This window comes from Thunnus thynnus, chromosome 10 (assembly GCF_963924715.1).
Source record: "Thunnus thynnus chromosome 10, fThuThy2.1, whole genome shotgun sequence".
Lineage (NCBI taxonomy): Eukaryota > Metazoa > Chordata > Actinopteri > Scombriformes > Scombridae > Thunnus > Thunnus thynnus.
Window position 1 is genome coordinate 25,793,680 of NC_089526.1, and position 22,815 is coordinate 25,816,494.

At 39.8% G+C, this 22,815-nt stretch overlaps 1 protein-coding gene across 3 annotated transcripts in view; it reads right to left on the reverse strand.

The window, feature by feature from the left end:
- znf516 (zinc finger protein 516) overlaps nt 1–19,935 on the reverse strand; it is a 47,671-nt gene extending 27,736 nt beyond the window's left edge. For 2 of the 3 annotated variants that reach the window (XM_067602274.1, XM_067602276.1), the window contains exon 1: nt 17,343–17,659. The gene's annotated coding sequence lies outside the window, so the exon portion shown is untranslated. Of the gene's footprint in view, nt 1–17,342; nt 17,660–19,841 lie in introns of those variants that run through there. The other variant, XM_067602275.1, reaches the window with a different exon arrangement.
- Between the last annotated feature and the right edge of the window lie 2,880 nt (nt 19,936–22,815).

The following is a 22,815-nucleotide window of genomic DNA, read 5'->3' on the forward strand; positions in this document are numbered from 1 at the left end:
ATGTAGATATTCAATTTCTGATTTGTATGATGATTATCTGCGCATGAAAGCAATATGTACTGTATGTTTGAATTTCCTTTGCCTTCTCATTTAGTTACTTGTTGTTGTTCCTTGCTGTGTACCATGTTTTCAAACCTGTCTTTACCTCGAGGTGAAATCTGAAGAACACATCCTGTAACAGTTGTCAAGAGGAGATATGAGAAACATAGCAGGGCAACAGACTGCTTTTGACTCTTCCTTGCTGCCTGCACACAAACACACAAACTGGCAGGCAGGATGGGAGGGTTTCCACAGAAATCTCCTGATGGCTCTACTACAGAGAGAGTGTGTGGGCTCAAACAGGCAGTTGTTGTTGCGAGGTGGTTCACACACTGCTCTAAAGAACAAACACACACGCCAGAAAAAAAAAAAGAGGAAAAAAAAACATACTAAGACAGATTATAAAGAAGCACAACTCCAAACAAAGTAACCTGTAGATAGAATCCAGTTTCATCCTCTGAAAAAGTGTTATTGTGTACAGTACATTTTATTGAGTATTGAACCCTTTCCCTCTGTGTGCATACGTATATGTAAAGGCGTGTGTGCTACCATAGGAAATAAAAAGCAGTGCCATATACTGTAGGTTCACTATATATTAGATTTTTCAGTATCACAGAGATGCTATAAATCTCTATAGGATTATCAAAAAATCATTAGGAAATTATTGTGATACCGTTTGAGCTAAAATTACCATAAAACATGATATGGTCACTATAAAGTCACAATAAAGTCACTGTTGAGTTACAAACCAAACCGAACAAAATGGCCACTGACACCGTTAAGTCTCAACTATATAGTGATAATGATTAAGACTATTTATTTCCATTATTGACATATATCACAATATGGCAAATATAAGCATCATATATCTTTGTGCATGTAAAACAAGAACTTCAATGACTATTGAAGTTTTGTTAGTTTTTCATTACAATGTGACACCCTTACCTCACTACTGAGCACCACACAGACAATTCTAAGACATAGCATATATAATGTTATGAGAAATATTACAGTAAAACTACAGGAGATATTTCTAATTTGTAGTATCACAGACACAAGTTCTCCATAAGAATGTTATAGAAATGTTAGTTTTCTTGCTGAGAGATGAGAAGATTAATACTACTCTCATATCTGTAAGGTTAATACAGCTACTGCCAACAGCTGGTTAGCTTAGCTTAGCACAAAGACTGTAAACAAAAGGAAACAGGTAGCCTGACTCTGTCCAAATGTGACTAAATATGCCTACCAGCACATATAAATCTCCCTAATCAACTTTGTTTAATCCATCTAAAACACAAAGAGTACAACTGACATAGTGAGTCACTGTATCCTGCCAAGAAATACTCTGGTGCTTTACCCCATGAGTCAATTTTACACTTCTGTTTTTGTACGGATTAAACAAACAAGATACCTCATGTTAATCGGTGAGCTTTGGTGGTGGTAGAGGATTTTGTTACCATTTGACCTGTTTTTACTTGTTTGTTCCCTAAGTCAACCACAGCTGGTGGTGGCTTCATAACTGCTGTACTGACAATCTTCTCATCTTTTCTCCAAAATGTCAAACTATTCCATTTAGACAGATGCAACCAAAAATAGTTTACCATTCAGTGTAATAAGATTCCTATAAATTCACTATTATGGACTACAGACATACTTCAAGTCCCTGTGGGAGTGTTATAGGAATATGAAAGTGATACCATTGGAAATAAAAAAATGCCACAAAGTGTGTGTGTGTGTGTGTGTGTGGTGTGTGTGTGTGTGTGTTGAAACATCTGCCCAGTATTTCATAGCCAAAAATAATAAGACAGAAGCACCACACAGGAACTCGGATTGCTAGATGAGAATAACAAACGTTGTTAGTATTTTATACGGCACAAAGAGTTTTTCTAGAGAGTGCACTGAAGCTACATGACACACTTCTCTCATACGCAGGCTGACAGGCATTACCGTGAGAGAGAGCTTATGTGGCTACGTGGTCGTGATGGATGGCTGTATAAAAAGAGCTGGAGATCCCATCTGGGTCCCGTCTTATCAGCCTGACTGATTCACATTGATGAAATCATGCCGGCTTGTTAACCTGCCCAGTGGAAAACTCTAAACTAATACACAGGAAAACAAGGCAGCATCTGAAGAGAGAGAGAGAGGGGGGGGGGAGAGAGAGAGAGAGAGAGGGAGAGAGAGAGAGAGATGCATGTCAAGGAGAGTAGAAAAGGCAGAGCAAATAATGAGAGGGAGGGCAGCAGAGGGAAGATAAGTGGTAAGTAGTGATGTAAAGTCACGGCAGGAGATGGATTGGGATAATAAGAGCTGACTGAGAGGGAGAGAGAGAGTGAGATGTGGGAGATCGAGGGAGACAAAGAGCAAGACAGAGAGAGAAAAGCTGGCTGAGGGCTGCACTCTGCAAAAAATGTCCATCTTACAGGACTGCTCTGACTTTTTTTAGGAAGTATTGATCAAAAAACAAATGTGTCATTCTGGTTATTAGCTTTGTCTAGTGTTTTCTCACCAGGGTCAGCTAAAGGCTAAAGAAAGAAAAAGAAAAAGAAAGAAAGAAAGAAATACACTTTGCACACCTGTTCCTCACATGTTCTGTCTTATGTTAACATTAAAAGGCTGTTTTGTGTGTAGATGTTTCATTTGTAGTAGCTAGCTAGCTAAGTGCCGATAAAGCTAATGCTAGATAATGATGGTGCCATAGCTGCTAGACTCAGATACAGATTGAATCTGAAAACAAAGCCAGTAGCTAGTTATCTGGATAACTGCTCCTTCCTAGAACGTAATGCATTGTGCCAAAATTTTGCTGACCAATATCAGTCATAATGGCTTATGCTATATCCATGAAAACATAGATTTCTGCTCTGGGTTGCACCAGCTATCTGTAAATTCTCTCCTTAGTGTGAAAAGTCGACACTAGAGGCTTAGTAACAACTAGTTAGTTTGTAACTAAATCAGCTATTAAAATTGGTTGCACCATGATTACTTGGGGTATAACCTAACTAGTTTGGACATAGTCATAACTAAGGCATGTGGCCAATCAACAATCAAAGATAGAGTTCTATCGTCATGGTTACCGCGCGCATTAGCTTTCTGGCTTGCATGACCCACTTGGCATTGTGGCACATCATAGTAAGCTCGATCAATATTGACATATCATATCAATAAATTAGGTCTCTACTGGATTACTGTGTTGCAAAATGGCATGCAGTCAATGAAAAAATGATGCTATGCGGTAGAAAAAGTGCTGTTTTCACGATTAGTGGGTATCATTCTGTGACATTTTATGATTTATACCTACCATGGGAGCATGTGTAACTATATAGTTGTTTCTTACAGTTATGTTGTAACTTTTCTCTGTGGTGCAATCATTTTTATTTTACTTATGTATAAATCACAACTTAGTTATAATTTATGTTATAACTAAGTTTGAACTTACATATAGCTTGTGCAACAGGATGCAGCAGTTATACTGTCCTACTATGCAGCTACATGTTGTTGCTTGTAATAGGCTACTATCTACTCTATAACTGTCCAGATGCATTCAGGAAATATTTGCAGAAGCCCCCAGCTGCTGGAGAAGGGACATCTGATCTCCCATCTACACCCCTCTCTGAAGCATGTAAATTCAGCCAATCATTTGTGGTCTCTGTGTAATTGAAAATACACTGCTATGTTATCATTATTATTATTATTATTATTATTATTATATTACTATATAGGCTTTAGTTTATAAAGAGCAACAGCTCTTAGAGGGCTATATGTATGTAATCAACATTTTTATTATTATCATTATTGTTGAATGTCACATTTACACCTTGTTACTAATTAAATGTAGGTCTTAGTTAAATTAAATAAAGTTTATTTGTACAGTGCTACTTTATATGCAGTAGAATGACACAAAGGACTTAATGGATAACAGTATGGATGTACTTTATGTTTGAATACAGCTGCAGGTCAAGCAACAAAAAGTGGTGGTGGAGCTAGAGCCGGCCCTGTTTCTCACTAAAGCTTTTTTTTTTTTATAAGAAAACATGATTGAAACTCTTAATAGCATACTACATGGTTTGTTATGACAGCTATTCTTTGCAGTGTAACCACAGCACAGGAAATTGGCCAGGATCCATTCTCTCAACATTCATCCAATAGTCCAACAGAGACAATCTGCTAGTATAGTTAAACTCTAACTCCCCCTCGTCCCCCAATCAACCGACCCCGTACTGTACAAATGTGGGTGTGTATGCAACATGCACGTGACTTGTATGTGTGTATTCATCAGATCTGTGTGTAGGTTTGTGTGTGGGTGGGTGGCTTTATGTGGGAAATGGCAAGTTCTCAAGAAAATTTGAGTTACTTTTTCCTCTGTTTTGACAGATTCAGTTTAAAAACATTAAAAATCACAGAAATCTCCCACTAAAGAGCCGAAATAACATTTAAAAGAATCGCTTTAATTCCTTAAGTGTCTGTAAACAGCTGTCTCAAGAGGTTTGACTGGAAAAGCCAATTCATAAAGGTTGCTACTAAAAGTAACGTTGACATATGAAAAGGTTTCTTTACAAAATCTGACAAAGAAAGAAGATAAACACAGAAAAAACCTCAACTATCTAGCTAAAGTCCTCATTCCTCCATTTCACTTCTGCTGCAGGTGGTCTTAAGAAAACCAGATCACAGCATCCTGTTGGTAAACAAACAGCATTCCTCAACCCACCTGTTTACAATAAACTTGCTGGCAAAACCTGATCTACACTAGTTGCTGTGTTTAGTCAGTAGCAGATTTACCAGAATTACACCCCACGAAGCACAGAGCACTTACACTGGCACGAAGGGATATTATTAGTAATGGTAACGATTACTGTCAAGTGAAAAATATGAATCCACTTTCTAGGTTTTTATTTTAATGAAAGGACAATGCCCACCATCAGTCTGTCCACCACTTTGGTTCACAGATTGAAAAATCTCAACAGCTATTGGATGTCTGTGAAATGTTGTACAGACCTTCATGTTTCCGACAGGGTGAGGCCTACTGACTTTGGTGGTCCCGACTTTTCTCTGTTGCCATTGTGACCTTGACATTTATGTTTGTGATGTGGTTGTGAGTGAAAAGTCTCAACAACTATTACATGGATTGCCATGAAATTTGGTACATATACTCATGAATTGTAATCACTTTGGTGACCCCCTGACATTTCATGTAGCGTCATCATTAGGTCAAATAATCAATAATTCCGATACCAAATACAAACAAATAAAAAAACTAATGACATCCTCGTCAGCCACTTTGTGTTTAGTGCTAATTAGCAAAAGTTCGCATGCTAAGATGCTAAACAAAGATAGTAAGCACAGTAAAAAAATATACGTGCTAAACATCAGCATGTTATCATTGTCACTGGGAGCATATTAGCATGCTTGCGTTAGCATTTACTACCTCAAGCAACACTTTGCCTAATTACAGCCTAACAGAACCATCTGCATGGTTGTAGACTTTGATTCTTGTTTTTGTTTTTTTTTCTTTAGCTTTTACAATGTGCTCATGGAGCTACAGAGCCATATATTTTGTTCATCAATAAAGCTTATGTGAACCATCACTTGAATTCTCTGTTTATGTGTTGCAGCTGTATTGCAGCTGGCAGGAGATAACAGACTGAATTTGAATGTAGTTTGTGTATATGGCACATGTGGTATGTCTATATCCTTTTACTCCTATCCTCTGCTTTTTCAGTTTAACACAGGAAATAGTGACACCAGTGATACATTTACACTTGTCAGTCGGGCCAACTTACTTTATTACTATTTATTAAAAGTAGTAGTAGCAGTTGTCACAGTAGTATTATTGATAGCAATGCTAGTATAACATATCTAGTTTTCAAGTTTTCAGTGGATAGTCATCAGAGGATTTTGCATCTCAAAAAGAATAGATAGAATAGATAGCAAATTTTTAACATTCAATTCAAAACTAGTGCAAAACACCACAAAATATCAGCTCTTCTTTGCATGCCACTTAATGTTTAACTGTTAATTCAGAAGAGCAACCGAGGGTAATACAGGAGAAGGCAAATGTTGCGTCAAGCAGATATGTTTACACAGCTTTCCCTGGAGAGATCAGACACTTCCAACGGGAGTTACCTGCATCAGCCAGGCAGCAAAACAGCCATTAAGTCAGCCAACCAGCCAGTCGGCCACTGCTAAAAACCGACAGGCCCTGTTACACAAGAAATAAGAGACAGAGGATTACACACACTGTCATTCTCTCCACATCGCACCAGTGGACAGTTTACCCAACACACTGTACAGAACATAGACTGAACGACTGCAGGATGGGATACTAAAAATGGAGACTACTAACTCCAAGAGAAACATACACGCACACAGACACAAGTCTAGTGGTAAACTTGCATGTATGAATGTAAGATAAGCAAATCAAAGAGTGATGTGAACTTTGGAAGAATGACAAACAGTGGAAAATGGAAAGTTTTGGCTAATAATGAAAGAAAAGGAGAGAGTGATTGTAATCAATGTTGTGATTACAACAAATATGATCTGGGAGGTATGATAAGGTTATGAAAGCATCACAATGAGATGCTCTGTTAATGATATGTCTATTGGGAACAGAAAACAACAGAGATTATGAGCTGAACATAGTGTATGACGCAAGTTCAGTTTTTTTCAAACTGCCTATTTGGAATTCTTAGGGAGGTTTTGCTATGAAAATTGTCAATTCAAAATATACTGGATTTTGACCCAAATGTATCTGCTGCTTCAGTAGAAATTCCCTTCAAAAATCCCAAGACTGACAAGTACAGCACATGAAATTCCATCTCAGATCTATCTAAGACAATTATGGCTGTGGAGCCTGCTGTCCAGGTATTTAAACCTAAGCATACCAACTGCTTGTGGGACTCCTGACTCAAACCTAATAGTGAAATCAATATGCATTTACAATGAGTCATATTAGAATATGTGGCAGAAGACAGCTACAGCCTCAGATAGGAGCTGGTAAACCAATAGCATCTGTAATTTGGAGGTTGCATGAAGATTAAAAAAAACATTTCTACTGATAGAAAAATATAAAAATATTTTTTGGTGTACCTCTAAAAGCATATATTCCAGATGATGAGTTCTAGCTATGTAGTCTATATTTCCTCTGTAATTATATTGGCTGTAGAAAATTGGTTCAGGCGAACATGGTTAGGCTGAACCCCGCCTGCCTCCCTGTTTGAGACTAAGTATGAGATTAGGACTCCATAAATGGGTCAGATGTTTTTTCTATGTGACTTATTGGGGTTTGTTTTTAAGGAGGACAGGCTTTTGTGGCCATTCTTAAGACTATTAATTGGGTGATTTTGTGGAGTTGGTCAGGTATAATCTGATGGGATTAGCAGCTACGCTCTTTAAATAGAGTTCTGCGGCCAGGGATTAGATGATCACAGCCAGTCGGCTTCAAGAGCAACAGATTTTCATCTCTATGTTTTTTAGTTTAAGGGGAAAAACACAGAAGCAGTCACTAGGATGATACAATGGATAACGATGCTGTATAGAGATGTGTGTACCTGTGTCTACTGTGCATGCATGCAAATATTTGTGTGTGTGTGTGTGTGTGTGTGTGTGTCAAAACCTCTATTATCTCTGAAAAAATGTAATAAAAAAATGTTGAAGATGTAATAAGACCTGATATCATGTAAAAGCTTTCAAGAGATGACAAGAGGTTGAATTGCTATTATGTTGCCGGTGATGAAGAGGAGCGAAATAACATGGAATATTGACATAAAAGCTTTTTTAAAAATGAGAAAATCTATAATGTTCTAATAAGATTAACCCAAGATATCATCTCTACAGGTCTCCCTCACTTGTTTCTACTCCTCAGCTGATTATACTGGAAAAGCTCCAGTCTTTGGATGTGTTTAGCTGATGGTGTGCTTGGGGCTGGGGGTGTAGGGTTGAGAGTATGGGTTGGGGGGGTGGTGGGGGGCACTACCAGGGGCCCCTACCTTCCCTCTCCTCAACTATCCTCCTCACATCTGGATACAATGTGGGAACAGGGCACCGAGGCCAGGGGGATGGCTGAAGGGAGGGTGTGAGTGTGCTGGGGAATTCTTTACAAAACATCAAGAGCCAATGGAAAAGGTGGTGGTGGTGCTGTTGCTGCTGCTGGTGGATATGGGGTGGCGGGGTTGTGTGTGTTGTGGTGGAGGTGGGAAGGTGGGGAGGGAGGGGGGGGGGGGGGATACTAAAAAGCTCCCTGTCTTTGGTCTCTTCTTCCCTGTGTAGTTGACTGCAAGGCCCCAAGCAACAGACAGACAGAAAGGCAGCTGGGAACTGGGGTAAGTAGCAAGCAGCAGCCCAGGAAACACAATGTGGGAGCACAAATCCAGACGTGAAAAAAAAAAAAATCTGGTGTTTCTGCTATTAAGAGGGGAACTAACAGCATATACAGGAAGTAATCAAGCTGGTTGTAACTGGAATATGTAGATTTTTGCATGCATTTCTTCAGTTCTGCTTTGTGGAAATAAATGAGTGTGAATGCTTTACACCACTGCAACCAAAAAGAGGAGTTTCAATATTATGTAATACACACATCTAGTTAAATAGAAAGACCTGGAGGAGACAGGTGAGTTACAGGTTAGAAGAGAAGGGTTTAACTTTTTCATCTATCCTTGAACCTTCCTTGCCTTCTAAAAATCTGGTGAGTTATAATGACCCTAATGGATGCACATTACCTGCATCCTGCCCGAGCATTCAACTTTCATTCATTTTGCATGCATGCTCGGAGTTGAACTGTATCTCTGATCCACATGTGGATTTGGGGGTGAGCTCATTAGCCTCTGGGTGACCCTCATCCTCCTCCTCACCTCTCTCCTCAGTGACGCTGAAGCCTGACCCCACCACAGCTCCTCCACAATTTCCTAAACCCTGTTTCCCAACAGCTGGTCATTGCCTTCATTGGAAATATAACAAAAATGAAGGAAGCACTTTCAGTGTTCTTTTAATTCACATGGCTCTACTGTCGTGCACATTGCCCAAATTTGGATTTTCTCTCCCTTTTGACTGATAATAAAGACTTTATATTGTACAAATAAGGTCACTTCTTACTGTTACTCATTCTTTTGACTCATTTTGAGACAGCTAACAGTGTCTGGCAGCGAAGGAGAAGTCAAACTGCCCTCTATATTTCCATATGAGTGGGTCAGAGTAGAGCAGGATTTTTTTTTCTTTTTCCACAGCAAAAGGACAAAAACAATAGTGACATGCAGGCAAGTCAATAACAGTGTTGTACAAAAGTCCAGCTCTATTAAAAAGCAATGTTATCACTTTTGTTTATTTCTCTTCATTGGAATTTAATTGCTGTATTTCTATGTTATATTCCCATAATTGAGAGAAGGAATCTTCCTCCTCTATAATGACCACAAAAGCAAACATTTTGACAGGATAAAGTCCAAACTTCCGTCCGTCTGTACTCCCCCCCCCCCCTCTCCCATAAACACACATGCATGCACACACACACACACATTCACTAAAACGCATCGCGGCAAGGTTAGGCTGACATCAGCAGGCTAACGATCAGTTCCTCTTTGGGCTGAATGATTAGCTGCAGTAGCCTGGAGACATTTCCAGCTTGTTTCCCTAAGTTAGTCAGACATGCAACATCACTGGCCTTCAATCTGCACTAACGACATCCACTCTCTTCCATTCTTACTGATTCTATATAAGAGTTTTTTACTCACTAATAGATGACGGTAACAATGTAGTGAATGTGGGGCAGTTGAGATAGAGTGAAAAGCAGAACAGAGGGATGTGAAGTTTGTTGTGTTTGAAGTTGTTTACATACTCAAATGTAGTAACTACAGTTTTACCTTGAGGGAAATTAGATAACACAGTCCCTGGTTGTATGTGTGTGTGTGTGTGTGTGTGTCTGTGTGTGTGTGTGTGTGTGTGTGTGTGTGTTTAAAGGGGTGGAGTAGATAGCAGTTACATACTTCCATTAAAAGTGAAACTAAAGTAAAAATGAACTTGATATGCTTAATAGATATTTGCAAACACCACTCAAGTGGTAATCCACAAACTTTTTTTAAATTTAGTTCCCAAATTCTCTTCTCTTCTTCCCAGAAGTCACTTGTCAATCAAATCTTAGATTATTCTATTTAAATCTGAACTCCTCCTGTGGGTGACACTCTTTTCTTTGTCTGCACAGCCACAGCCTATTCATACTACTTCTTCTCTTTATTCTAAAACTGCCGCAAACAAAGTATAACTTCCTACACATCAGATACTTTAGGAAGGAAACAGGAGACCTTCATTTGTAAAATTTAAGACCTATTTAATTTTTGTGGCCCTTTAAATTCCCATTTGAATCATGTTTATTCACTGAAACAGAATGGTGAATGCTAAAAAGGAGCCTCTCTGCTTTGGGTTCACCCAACCCCCACCCAACCTTAATGCCCTCTGGGCTGCTGTGAGTTTGGATTAAGTTTGGGTGCCACGTCCCCTCCCTCCCTACCGAGCCCAGCCGTCACCCCTGCAAAACATACGTACAGACGCCGACGCGCGCACACCTAGCCATGCGATCCAGACATGCAAATTTTGTGTGTCATCAAGTCGGCCATCAAATATGAAGAAAGCCGTTAGGAAGACACCAGTCTTTCAGGGAGATTTCCAAGTTAAAAAGAATGCAGAGGCAAGAAAAGCTGGTTTTACAAGTCATTAAGGAGGAGTAACCTCAGAGTGTGATGCATTGATATATCAAAATATGCTATATGTCAGTTGCTTTGTACGATCTTGGTGTAAAAGAATAGATAAAAAAATTTTAATTGGACATTAATTTTCTCAAAGTAAAGGATGAATCAATAGTAAAAGGTGTTTATGTAATAGAATTGACAGTATCCTTTTTTAAATTCCCATTTAATGCTATTCCATTAAGGTGTGTTTGTATGTGTGTGGTGTGGGTTGTGTGTGTGTGTGTGTGTGTGTGTGTGTGTAAAGCAGTGGATCAATAATGGTAGTCTACTACAGTGACATCTGGGCTGGACAAAGAGTGCTGTTCCTTCCCCCGGCAGCTCTCCCGTTCCCTCTCTCAATCCCTGATCACAGCCACGTGGTCCTCTGGGCTATTTCTCCCAGCTAAGCTTATTTCTCTTCTTTAATCCCGCAGCAATCACAGCAACAATGCCAAGCGTCGGTCCATAGACACGAGCAAGAATCTATTAACTATGATCACTATGTCAGCTAAACCTGATAAGCACTGCTAATGAATCCAGCACATTCAGCTGAGCGCTGTGTGCTCATGATTGTTATTTCATTGGATCATCAATAATGTGTAAGGTGGAAAATCAACATGAGTGACGGTGATGGATAATGCCTCTCGAAATGCAGTTAAGGCACTTGCATTTGAACTGAAGTGAGATTCTACTTTCTGTAAAACGTCACCACATCCTATCTTATTCAACTGATGAAATCTATGTTCTGACAAGGAGCTCTAAAGCCGCTTGCATCACAACATGAACCATGCTGCTGTGAGTATCCTAAGAACAAACAGAGCTGCACTGATAGATTCAGGTCGATACCCAACTATGATTATCAGATTATTAGCCACTCAGTGTGGGCCACCTGATTTGGTGAGGGTCCCGGTAAATCATTTATTTAATAGTATTATTGCTGCTAGCCACAGTCGTAGGAGTGGTAACAGTAGTCTAACCAGGCAAGTTGTTCCAGTGGGGTTGTTTGCAGAGTTGGAAAGTGTTCAAACAGCAAATATTTCAGATGCACATCCACACTGAGGTGCACTGAAGTGGGGAATACATCAACACGAACAAAATAAGTAATCGCACACTCACACAGCCCTCATATATTTAGAATAGCTTCATACTGACATTACATTGTGCCATCATGGGGTTACGAATAAAACGTTTTATTAGTTTTTACAGTTTAAGCACTTTTTTTTTATATCCATATCTACAGTAAAGGAAGAAAATTTCGATTAGAGGAATATGTTTTTATTAAACATCTTGCACTGACTACAACCAGCATTGGATCATAATATATGTCACAACTTGATCTCTCTAATAGCTGCACATTTTATCAACGGTAATCACCAGGCTTCATCACTAACATATCTAGCAATTTCAATGAGTGATCTCAACACTGCATGTTCTGACATGTTTGCTTTAAACATCGTCACGTATCAATTTGCACAATTAGTGCACACACATTCTCATTGTTTTAATTGATGTTGTGACTAATTGTTCTGCATTACTCTCTTAGTGTTTAACAGTTGTGGATGTGTACAAATGTGGTGATAATATGGATAATGTAACCTTTTGTACGTTGTACTGAAAATAACATGGAATGTAGCTACAATTAATAAGTGTCAGATGTTTTCTACACCCACATTCTCCTGTTGTTACTTGACAGGAACTGTATAAATAATACTGCCATCTTTTTACATAACCCTGATGAAGGCACACACAGCTGAAATATCAGTATAAAGCGACAGTATACTGAATAATTACAGTACACAAAAGTGTGGAAGTGACTAATTCTCTTTTCATTGACTTGACTTGTTTCCATCTCTGAACATGAGATTCCTCACTAAAGCAGATGTTGCCATTATTCAATGCAATTTACAGTTACAGCTGTTTTTTGCTCCCCCGCATGCATGGAGTGTGAATAAAGTAAACCATTCCAGGTTTATATAATTGTGATATGTTCAAGTAGTTTTCTATTTGATTAAAGTTCAGTTTTGTAGCAATAGAACTCTAAAAATCTGAAAATCTGTGTATGATGGCTTTCACTGGGGAGTTCTCGCCTCCCATAATGGCACGCTGTTTCAAAGGGGTTTTCCACCACAACAACTATGAAATTCTGGGGAAAAACTGAATCCTTGTCACACTGTTTAAATCTTAAGATAATAATCTCACCACAACATATCAACTATCGGAGGCGTCAATGAAAAAATAGTAGCACCAGCAACAGTTGAACTCTATGCACCACTAACACGTTCCTCTCTCCCCTCCCTGTCACCAGAGGCAAAATGTGTCTGTGCCTAAATCCCCCCGCCAGCACCTCCCCCACCCCCCCACCCCTCACCAACTCTAACCCCTCTCCTATCTTAATCCTCTGATTACTACATCATTTTCTTTGGGCCTAATTTGGACAGCTATCAGGCTTCACAGTTTTACTACCTGGACAGTGCTGCTTGGCTTGGCATAGACTCTATTGATCCATATGGTTGGGGAGGGTGCAGGTGTGACCCAAATAAAGAGATTAACTACCCACCAGTTACTAAAGTTTCAAGAAAATTGGCACCCAATAATATCTGCGTAAAGAGTGGACATATACAGTACATATAATGACAAAGTGTAGAATTATGGCTGCAGTAAATCTAAAGTCCCTCTGATTTTCCTAGGCAGTAAGCAATACGTTTCCCATGGAGGGCTCATTTATAATTTAATCCAGGAGCTTGGTGTTTCTAGGCTAACACAGAGAGATTGCCCTTTCAGAGTGGAAACCCCCACCATGCAGCAGGGAATCAATGCCGTCACCACAGAATAGACACTAGACCTCATATTAAAATGATGTGACCACCAGCAAAGAGAGGTGCGCTTCTTGTTTTCCATTCATTTTCAGTTTGTATTTCATAACAAAAATAAGGAACAGCTGTTTAAACGGGTTTTGCACTTGCTGTTTGCTGACTCTCATCATAATCCAACCTCAATATGCCACAGAAAGTTATTTAAGCCTGTGAAGGCAAATACACCTTAGCTTTCATGTAGAAAGGATTGACACAATCTAAAGCAAAACAAGGAAGAGCTGAGACAAAGAACAAAAAGAGCAAGACACATAAGACTTAAGCCTAACTGACTCAGTGGGGAAACATCTGTCTTGTGACTTGGTGTCTTTACTTTTTTCATATCCATTCTAGTTCAAAACCACCTAACATTAACACAACCAGTCTGGACAGAGATGAAGACGGAGAGTCAAAGCAGGGTAGCAATTACCCTAAAAAGGACTGAATGGATTCAATCTATGAAATAGTATGCACATGTACAACCCAACTTTCTAGCTCTAGAATTCAACAAGGTGCTGGAACCACAACAGACCTTGTTCCATGCTAACACTTGTCAGTATTTCTTTAAAAAACAGTTGTCCCAAATATATCTATTGGGAAAACCCTCAAGTCACCATATTACTGACATACAAGCAGGGTAATGAACCAGCTAACAAGAGAAAATTGTAACCACAAAGATGTACTAAAACAAGAGATTATTTGGGACGTGGAAGTTACAAACTCAGTATGTTATTCTTAAAGAAATAGTTGGGAAGTTGCTTATTCACTTTCCGAAAGAGTCAGATGAGAAGACTGATGACACTCTCACATCTCTATTCTAAATATAGTTACAGCCAGCATCTGATTAGCTTGGAAGCTAGCCTGGCTCTATCCACAGGTAGTGTAAAAGTGACACTTCACCATTTTACAGGTAGTTAGCTGTAGCTAAAATGTGTTAATTAGCTTGTGTTAGAGCCAGGCTAGCTGTTTGCCTGTAGCCAGTTGTTGTGCTAAGCTAGGCAAAGCTGCTGCTGGCTGTATGGCTTCATATGGCTTCATGTTTAACAGGCAGATATGAGAGTGGTATCCAACTCTCTACTAGAAAGCAAATAAGCATACTTCCTAGAATGTCAAAGTATAGTTTTGTCAATAACTGCTGAGAAAGACAAAAGTCCTGTTGAGCAAATACCTTATCAATTAGTAAAAACATACACATAAAGGTTTGCCCCACACCAATCTCAGAGATAATACCTTAAAAATCCACTATGACCGTGTCTTAATAGTGTTGAACCCCCCTCTCAGTTGGTGAAGGTAAATGACTATGTCCATGGTGAAAAGGCACAAGGCAGTAATGAGTAATGAAAACAGCCGAGTTAGTGCTGCCATTCAGTAAAGGGCCTGCTGCTGTGGAATGTGAGGCGCCATTCATTCACATGGGTTAAAAATGCATTTCTGCCACCACAAAGCCCTGCCTTGTCCTCATTGTTTCTCGCCACACCAATAAAACACTTCCACACTCTGAAGGGAGAAGACAAAAAAAAGATGAAAATTGCTAATTTTACTCCCACAGATAGAGGAAAAAAATGGAGAGGGAGAGAGTGGAAGGGGGGTGAACTTCACAAAAGTCAAGTCTTTGGAGGAGATAAAGAGTCATGGCAGAGTTGAAAGTTTGATCATGATAAGCATGGCGATGGAAAAGTAAGCACACAAGCTGCTTACAAAAGACAAACACTCCTATTGACAAAACCTGAATGTATGCAGCATTTATTCAGTGTATGACAAGAGACACAATGGAGGAAGGCAATCAAATACAAAAAGCTTCACTCAAGTAATTTGTGAGCTCTCAAGGGATCTGTTTGTGAATATGAGGCATCTGCGACAGGCTTTCTACAAATCTCTTTTTTTTCCCGTACAGGCTCTTTCCTTTTGCAACTGCTGTATAGAAGCTTGATTGAATCATATTTATATTAGTCAACTGATATCCACAATAAGTCACATTTAAACACAGGTGATGTTCCAATTTATACTGACTTGACAACGCTCAACAAGTGATCTCACACATGTCGGAGTTTAGATACTTGGATGACATAACCCTCCAAGAAAAATACTCTCACGCTTAAATCTTTAGATATAGTTAAGCCTGTTTGTTTTCCCTTGATCCGATAGAATAGATTAAAAAAAAAAACAAGCATAACCTAAAATCCCCCCCCAGTACTGCCATCACATAGAATTCCATTTTAGCATCCAGAAAAACTTTTTTTTTTCCCTGCATTTTCTATAAAGCTTTACTAACTAAACGTGTTTACCTTCTAATCTTTTCTTGGTACTTTTCATGTTTTGGAGAACAGTCAATTTAGGGAAGTAAGATCATTTATTGTTGTTGTGTGGTGTTGCAGGGTGTTGTATAACCACAGAGTGAGAGCTGCAGGCTGTAGAAGAAATGTTTAACATAATGTCTGAAATCTGACATGGGGAGACAATGTAATCCTGTCTGCAAAACAACGCTCTGCCTCTCTTCCTCCCTCCCTTCCTCCCTCCCTCCCTGTCTATCTCTTTCTCTTTCTGTATGTGTGTGTGTGTGTGTGACCTTACACTGAAGAAAATACTTTATCTTTCGGCAACTACAGAAAAACAGCACACCGCAGAAAGTCAAAAGCAAAGGACATTGAGAAGGAAAAAAAAAAGGCAGTCAAGAACAGAAAACTCACAGCTGAGGATAAGGACGCATGCACACTGGGAGTTTGTAAAAGATTATTACTGGCATGCTGAAGGATCACCATACAAAATACAACACTTACATCACCAGCTACTACCACAGAAATGTATAGAAGTTGAAAGAAAAACAAACAGTAAAACTCACACAAGTGACAACAGGAATATTATAGTGATTTGTGTGTGCATGTGTGTGTGTGTGTGTGTGTGTTCAAATATGTGTGTGTGTTCAAATATGTGTGTGTGTAAGTTCCACCAATACAAAGTCAGCTGCATATATCAGCTACTATTCGAAGTCAGAATTCCAACAGCGCCAGATAAGACAACGCCTAGTTTCATTCTTAATCATTTGTAGTACTTGAACTACAAACAAGATGGGATGTGAGCATTGTTTTGACACACGAGCGTGTGAGCACGCACAAACGCGTGCGTGCACACCATCTTTTTTTTCTCTCTCTCTCTCTCTACTGCAAACTATGCTTTTACATAACTATCTATCTCTATCTGATAACTGCTCCAGCCTGCCCCTGAGGGAGACTCACTGTGAAAGTCCTGTAATATGCCCATAGGTATGTATAATGTATCTTAAATGTTTAATAGCTTTCATTGTGACCTTTTCTTTACCTTACCTCCTATTATCACCCATCATATAGCTATAATATTCCTGTAGGGACTCCTGCTACTGGATAGCAAGTTTATGTTTGTTATATCGTCTATAATATTACTATGAGATTCCTTTAGGAACTTCATTTTGCCAGATATTTATATAGTACACTTCCTAAATATATCAAATGATTACTGTGTCTCCATTTTTTTTTTTGCAAGGTTCCAGTCTTTTATCAGTCAAACATTCCTCATAATGACCCTTATCTCCATTGTAGCACATGTAGTTTTGCTGCCCGTTTCTTAATCAGTCCAACACTCTTTAAGGAAATGACTAGTTTAAAACCAAAGACGTGTAGTCTGTAATAGCCAAAGATTGCAGTAGCAGCAGCAGTAGTCTTGCGAACACACCCTCAAAATAACAAACAATAATAATTATATACAGTCACTTCCTTACCAGTTAAAACACCGCTGAGCTCAAACACACACACACATTTACAGAAAAAGAGACCGGTGCAGTTCTCCAAAAGCAGATATCAAGAGTCCAGATCCAGCAGAGATAAAGAGGAGACACACTGTATCTTCCAGTGCAGCGACTGACAACAGCGACCCGCGGTTCAACTTTGCAAAAATCGCGTGGAATTATGATTATCTCTGGCGAATTCCTATCTCCTTGTGTTGTGGGGCAGTACAGGTTCCTCTCTCTCTCCCCTCTGTGTTTCTCTGTGTCTCTCTCTCCCTCGTCTCTGTCGTTTCGTTTGTGCTACCTTCACGTGCTGCCGGGAAATGTTGTGACTCAGAGATGGGCTGAGTGGTAATTAAGTGAATAGGTAAATCGTAGTGGGAAGATCCAGAGGTCATTGATATGACGCAGTTTCTGAGATTAAAAATGTAACTCATGTGGGGTACGCTGATAATATTTATCAATGTAAATTTACTGTTTCCAGGTAAATCAACCTGATTCATGGAATTGATATTACGTTTATTTATATTAGAATTATTGTTTTGATTTTCAATAAGTTAAACACACAGCATGTTTTGTCAATTAATTCTGACTTTTTGTGTTGACACTGCCTGGGACCTAGGGACACTCAACTTCCTATAACTCCTATTTATAGCCCATGTGAAGTGTACTGGGTAATCCCACATAGACGGTTTTATGATGAAAAAAATATGTGATCCCCTAACATTCCCAATGTCAAAGTGGAAAGTACAACTATTTTTCTATTTTCTATCTTAAACGACTATGGAATTTTTTTTATCACTTTCGCGCAACTCTAACATGGAAATGGCGGGACTTATGGAAGCACCTGAATGCACCATAAATGGAAAGGAGCCCTGTATGAAACACCGAGGACAAGATCGAGGGCGAAAAGGGAGAAGCAGAAAAGTTTGTCCCCGCGGTGTAGTCCTTGACATTAAACCCCAGTCCGCATAGGTCGCACATTTCACTGTGCTTTTGTTTCACTTCTGTCTCCACCGCTTCCTATCAGGGGGGGGGGGACCAGCTGCTGTGCTCATGTGTGTTTAGTCTAAACTGTCCAAAGAGGAGGCGACACTGAACAATTGTCCCCATCTCACCAGCAGCCCCGTACCATACATGCGCAATCGGGTTCGTGCGTAAAAGACACGTTGGTAGTACAGGCAGATAGCACTATCTGTGATCGGGTTGCATACTTACTTTTTTTTTTTTCCCACATCGCCTCATTTTGATACAGTCACCTGTATGTAGGCTACATGTCAAATAATGGAGTGAAGGAGAATCTAGAATATGTCATTAATTCGGATTATCTTGTACTGAGACCCCAGCAGCCGCAGCCTATTGTGTTCCTTTACCATAACAGCAGGCTCACATCCTGTAAATGCATCATTATTTAGGAAAGAAAAAAGTTACATGCATGCCCCCCCTCCCATAGACACACACACACACAGCACACAGCACATACACATACACACACACGAAACACTCGATCGACCCCCTCACTTTACTCCTCCCTCTCCACATGTTTCCCCCAAACACACACACACGCACGCGCACGCACACACACACACACACACACACACACACACACACACACACACACACAGAAACACCGCATGCAGATGAGTTCCGAGAGCTTGAAGTGGAATTGGCGCAGAGATTGAAAGAAGAAGAAATGCGACACACCAGAGAGCTTCCAGCGGTTTCAGATCCTCATATTAATGACTAGAAGAAACACCGTTCCGGCTCCTGGCACCTGTGCCTTGCTCAGTGGCAGTTGCCTATATATTATGCAGGACACGACTTCCTAATATGGATGATGAACCCCCCCACCCCACCAGCACCCCCACCCCTTCCTACCGTCCAACTCCAGCCTGTGTGTCTTCGTGTGGATAAAAAAAAAATCATTAACAAACGGAAAAACTGCTCTTATGCAGGCTGTCTCCTTTTCATTCTTTCGCAATTTCTGCCTGTTTGATGCTGTGGTGATAAGAGTATCTTGTCCAAAAAATTACTCACTCAAGGAAGAGATGAGCACTTCATGGTGGTGAGCTGGTGGAAAGTTTGCTTAACCTCAAGGATGTTGGTGGACGACATGAGTCTGACCATGCTCAGTTTATTCCCTTTTTTTTTTTTTTTTTTTTTTTTTTAGAGTTTAGGCTGCCTTTTAAAGGTTGACACTAAGTATGATGACTCACGTAGATCATATCATAAGTGTCATCAAACTACTGCAAGTTAGATAGTGTCTATAAAAAGTGAAAATTTGAAACAATTTTACACACTTAAATCTCTGTTGCCTGAAGATGATCACCGACAGGAGGTCATTAAATATCATTTATCAACCCTTACACCCTTGCCTGCTTGTAACCTATTTATAAATCAAGATCAGACAATCGCCTCCCATTCAAAGCACAGGGTGGTCCAGTGTTATTCACTGGAAAGAGACGGAAGAGAGGAAATCAGAGATGTGCGTACCTGATTTATCAAGAAGAATAATCCAGGGTGACTTCAAGAACCATAGACAATCCTAAAGGTGAAAGCATGCTCTTTGCAATGTATGCTGAAGTGCATGATTGAGTAGGTCCAGTCCATTTTGTCCCATGGGAGGGCGTGGCAGGGATCCCTCTCCGCGTTTATTCGCATATCACATAAAGCTGTCGTTTTGAAGTAAAATATATGGATACAGATGTGGAATTGTCACCCACAGCAACATCCCTCCCACAAAAGTAAGATTGGGTGCCTCTGTGCGTATTTTGTCAGTTTCCTGAAACCCCTTTTCCGCGGCAGAATGGTTTGTTCCGCATTAAATGGAACTATCGGCTATTGTCTCATCAGCGAAAAGTTGTTGATACTGCTAAGGACTCAAGAAGTGCGCAAAGACTGTGTCAGTGTCCTGATTACCGGTTTATTCAGACAAATGTTAGTATCTGAAATGATGTCATGGCATAGAAACCATAGAAGGTGATGTAATTTCACTCTTTGCCAGTGGAGTGTCATTATATAGACAGCAGAGGAGTCATCCTCCTTGATCCACCCTGTCGCAACACTCAGACATACAGTAATGCACTGATACCTGATCTCACTTCTAAAAACAGAAACTGAATGAAAGTCTAAATAACTTCATTCACTGGTAAAGGCTGGAAAAATTCCACTTTCTGTCTTTTTTTAATGAGATGTTGTGACATTAATTTACATGGTTATTCATTTACATTATTCTACCATCACATAAAGGTACTGACTGAAAGAAATGAGACTGCATTCATACACGTACACTCCTACAGTTTTTTTTAAAAATTGATTTTTAAAATGGATATCTTCTGCAGATAAAATATTATTCACTTTCTTGTTTGTCACTTTGATGTCGCTAGAATGTAATGCTGCTTTACATTCAGTCAAACAGGTTCTCAAGCCTGTTTTACACACATTTTTGAAGATGGCAAACATAACAACAGCTAAAATTTAAGGTTAGTCTTGTCTATTACACAATAACTACAACTCTGTTATCACACACACACACACATGTTGTCTCTAGTATGTTTTCACGTTAGTACACGTCAGTAGTAAGATCACCTCCTGAAAATCACAGGAGTGAAATGATTCATTTGATTTAATGAATTGAATTAATTAGGTCATGTTGTCCCCAAGTCATGTAAATGCCAGGCGGGAATGGGTTAAAATTGGCTTCCTTAAAACAGTGGTTCTCAAAGTGGGGTCCCGGGACCCCCAAGGGTCCTTCAGGAGGTTCCAGGGGGTCCCCAGCAAAAAGGGGAATAATTTATTTTTTCACTATAATTCCATCCATAAATAACACAATGATAGAATGTATGACTATTTTGGTCATTGCTTTCTTACACTTTCTGCAATAAAACATCTAAAAGCAAAAGTCTATCAGATGGGGGTCTGTGGTCTAACTTGTGTCAGTTTAGGGGTCCTTAACATGAAAAAGTTTGAGAACCACTGCCTTAAAAGACTGGAAAACCTGGAAAAGCATGGAAAATGAATGTGATAACTCAGAGGTCTGGAAAAAATGTGGACAAAGTGATGTATCATTTCTGATCAATCTGATTACACACTGCAAATAGTTGTGGATCAAAGTCTTTTGTGTTACTTGTAATGAGTGCCTTATTGACTCGGCACTGTCGGCACATTTCACACTCAACGGCACCAAAATGTGGCCAACATTTTTCCAGGCATGACAAACATGAGGTTATACGGATCTATAAATACTGCTGTTAAAAGGAACTCCAGCTTATTGTATGTTATGTGTTGTAACTGTCACTCCATTGTGTTGTGTTGTGCATGTTTTGCAGAGGTCAGGCTTGTTTGCTCAGCATGTGTGCAGTGAGAGGGAGCCATGTTTCTGACTGCTGATGTACCAGTGACTTAAGACACACAGACATCTTATCAGCGACGAGCCCTTGAATTGCAACGGCAGGCACAGTGCTTTGTGTACGCAGCCCTGGAGCTCCACGGGGGCTCCCTGAGCACTTGCATACATAGAAAATACACACCCTCATACACATTGATGGATGCACATGCTAACCACTAAAAAACATCACTGCTTCCTCAAAAATACTCATAAACATCAAGACTATTAAGTAAGTGATTACACCCATGATGAAATAGGATCTACTCAACTGTACATATATAAAACACACAAGAGCCCTTCCAGCATACAAACACAGATGCAAATGCAATGCTGTATTCTTGAAATGTGATCTGCTCACACAGATAACACACCCATACACACCCATACACATATTTATATGTATGGACTTCCTTACACACTCACACACACACACACACTACACATGTTTAACATACAACACACACCATTCCTTGTTTTGAAAAATGTGATCTACTCCCACGCACACAGACACACACAGTCACTCCTGACGTTCATTATAACATGCATGGAAGAAAAATATTCACTCACACCCATGGATAAAATGACAAAGACATGAGTGATACATAGGTACAACACAATGAGCAGAGCCTCCCTGCTCTGTCTCTCCCTGTAGTACGTGAGTCACTGTTTAGATACTTCCTGTTATAAGAGAGCAGTCTTTAAAACAGCTTTCCTCTCCCCATTCCTGCTCTCCAAGTCAGAGGGAATGTCAGGCCAAACACACACACACCAAGGTGTCCTTTCTCTTTCTCTCTTGGACCCAGTCGGCAGAGAAGCTTCTCTGTTGTTTGCTGAACGCCCTTCAGTCTGCAGGTCACCTACTCAGCATTTTAAAACATACCTCAGTGAACCTTCACCTTTAAAAAGGGGGTTTGAAAATCTCCCACGTGCGCTGTCTATACTGTACCAGCGGTGCATGCAGACAACAATGCATGCATGCATTTGCACACTATTGCATGCATAGCTGCTTGTGCATGCATGGCAGACACATACGCACACCTCAGGGCAGCTCTTATAATAGCTACCCGTGGTATTCAACAC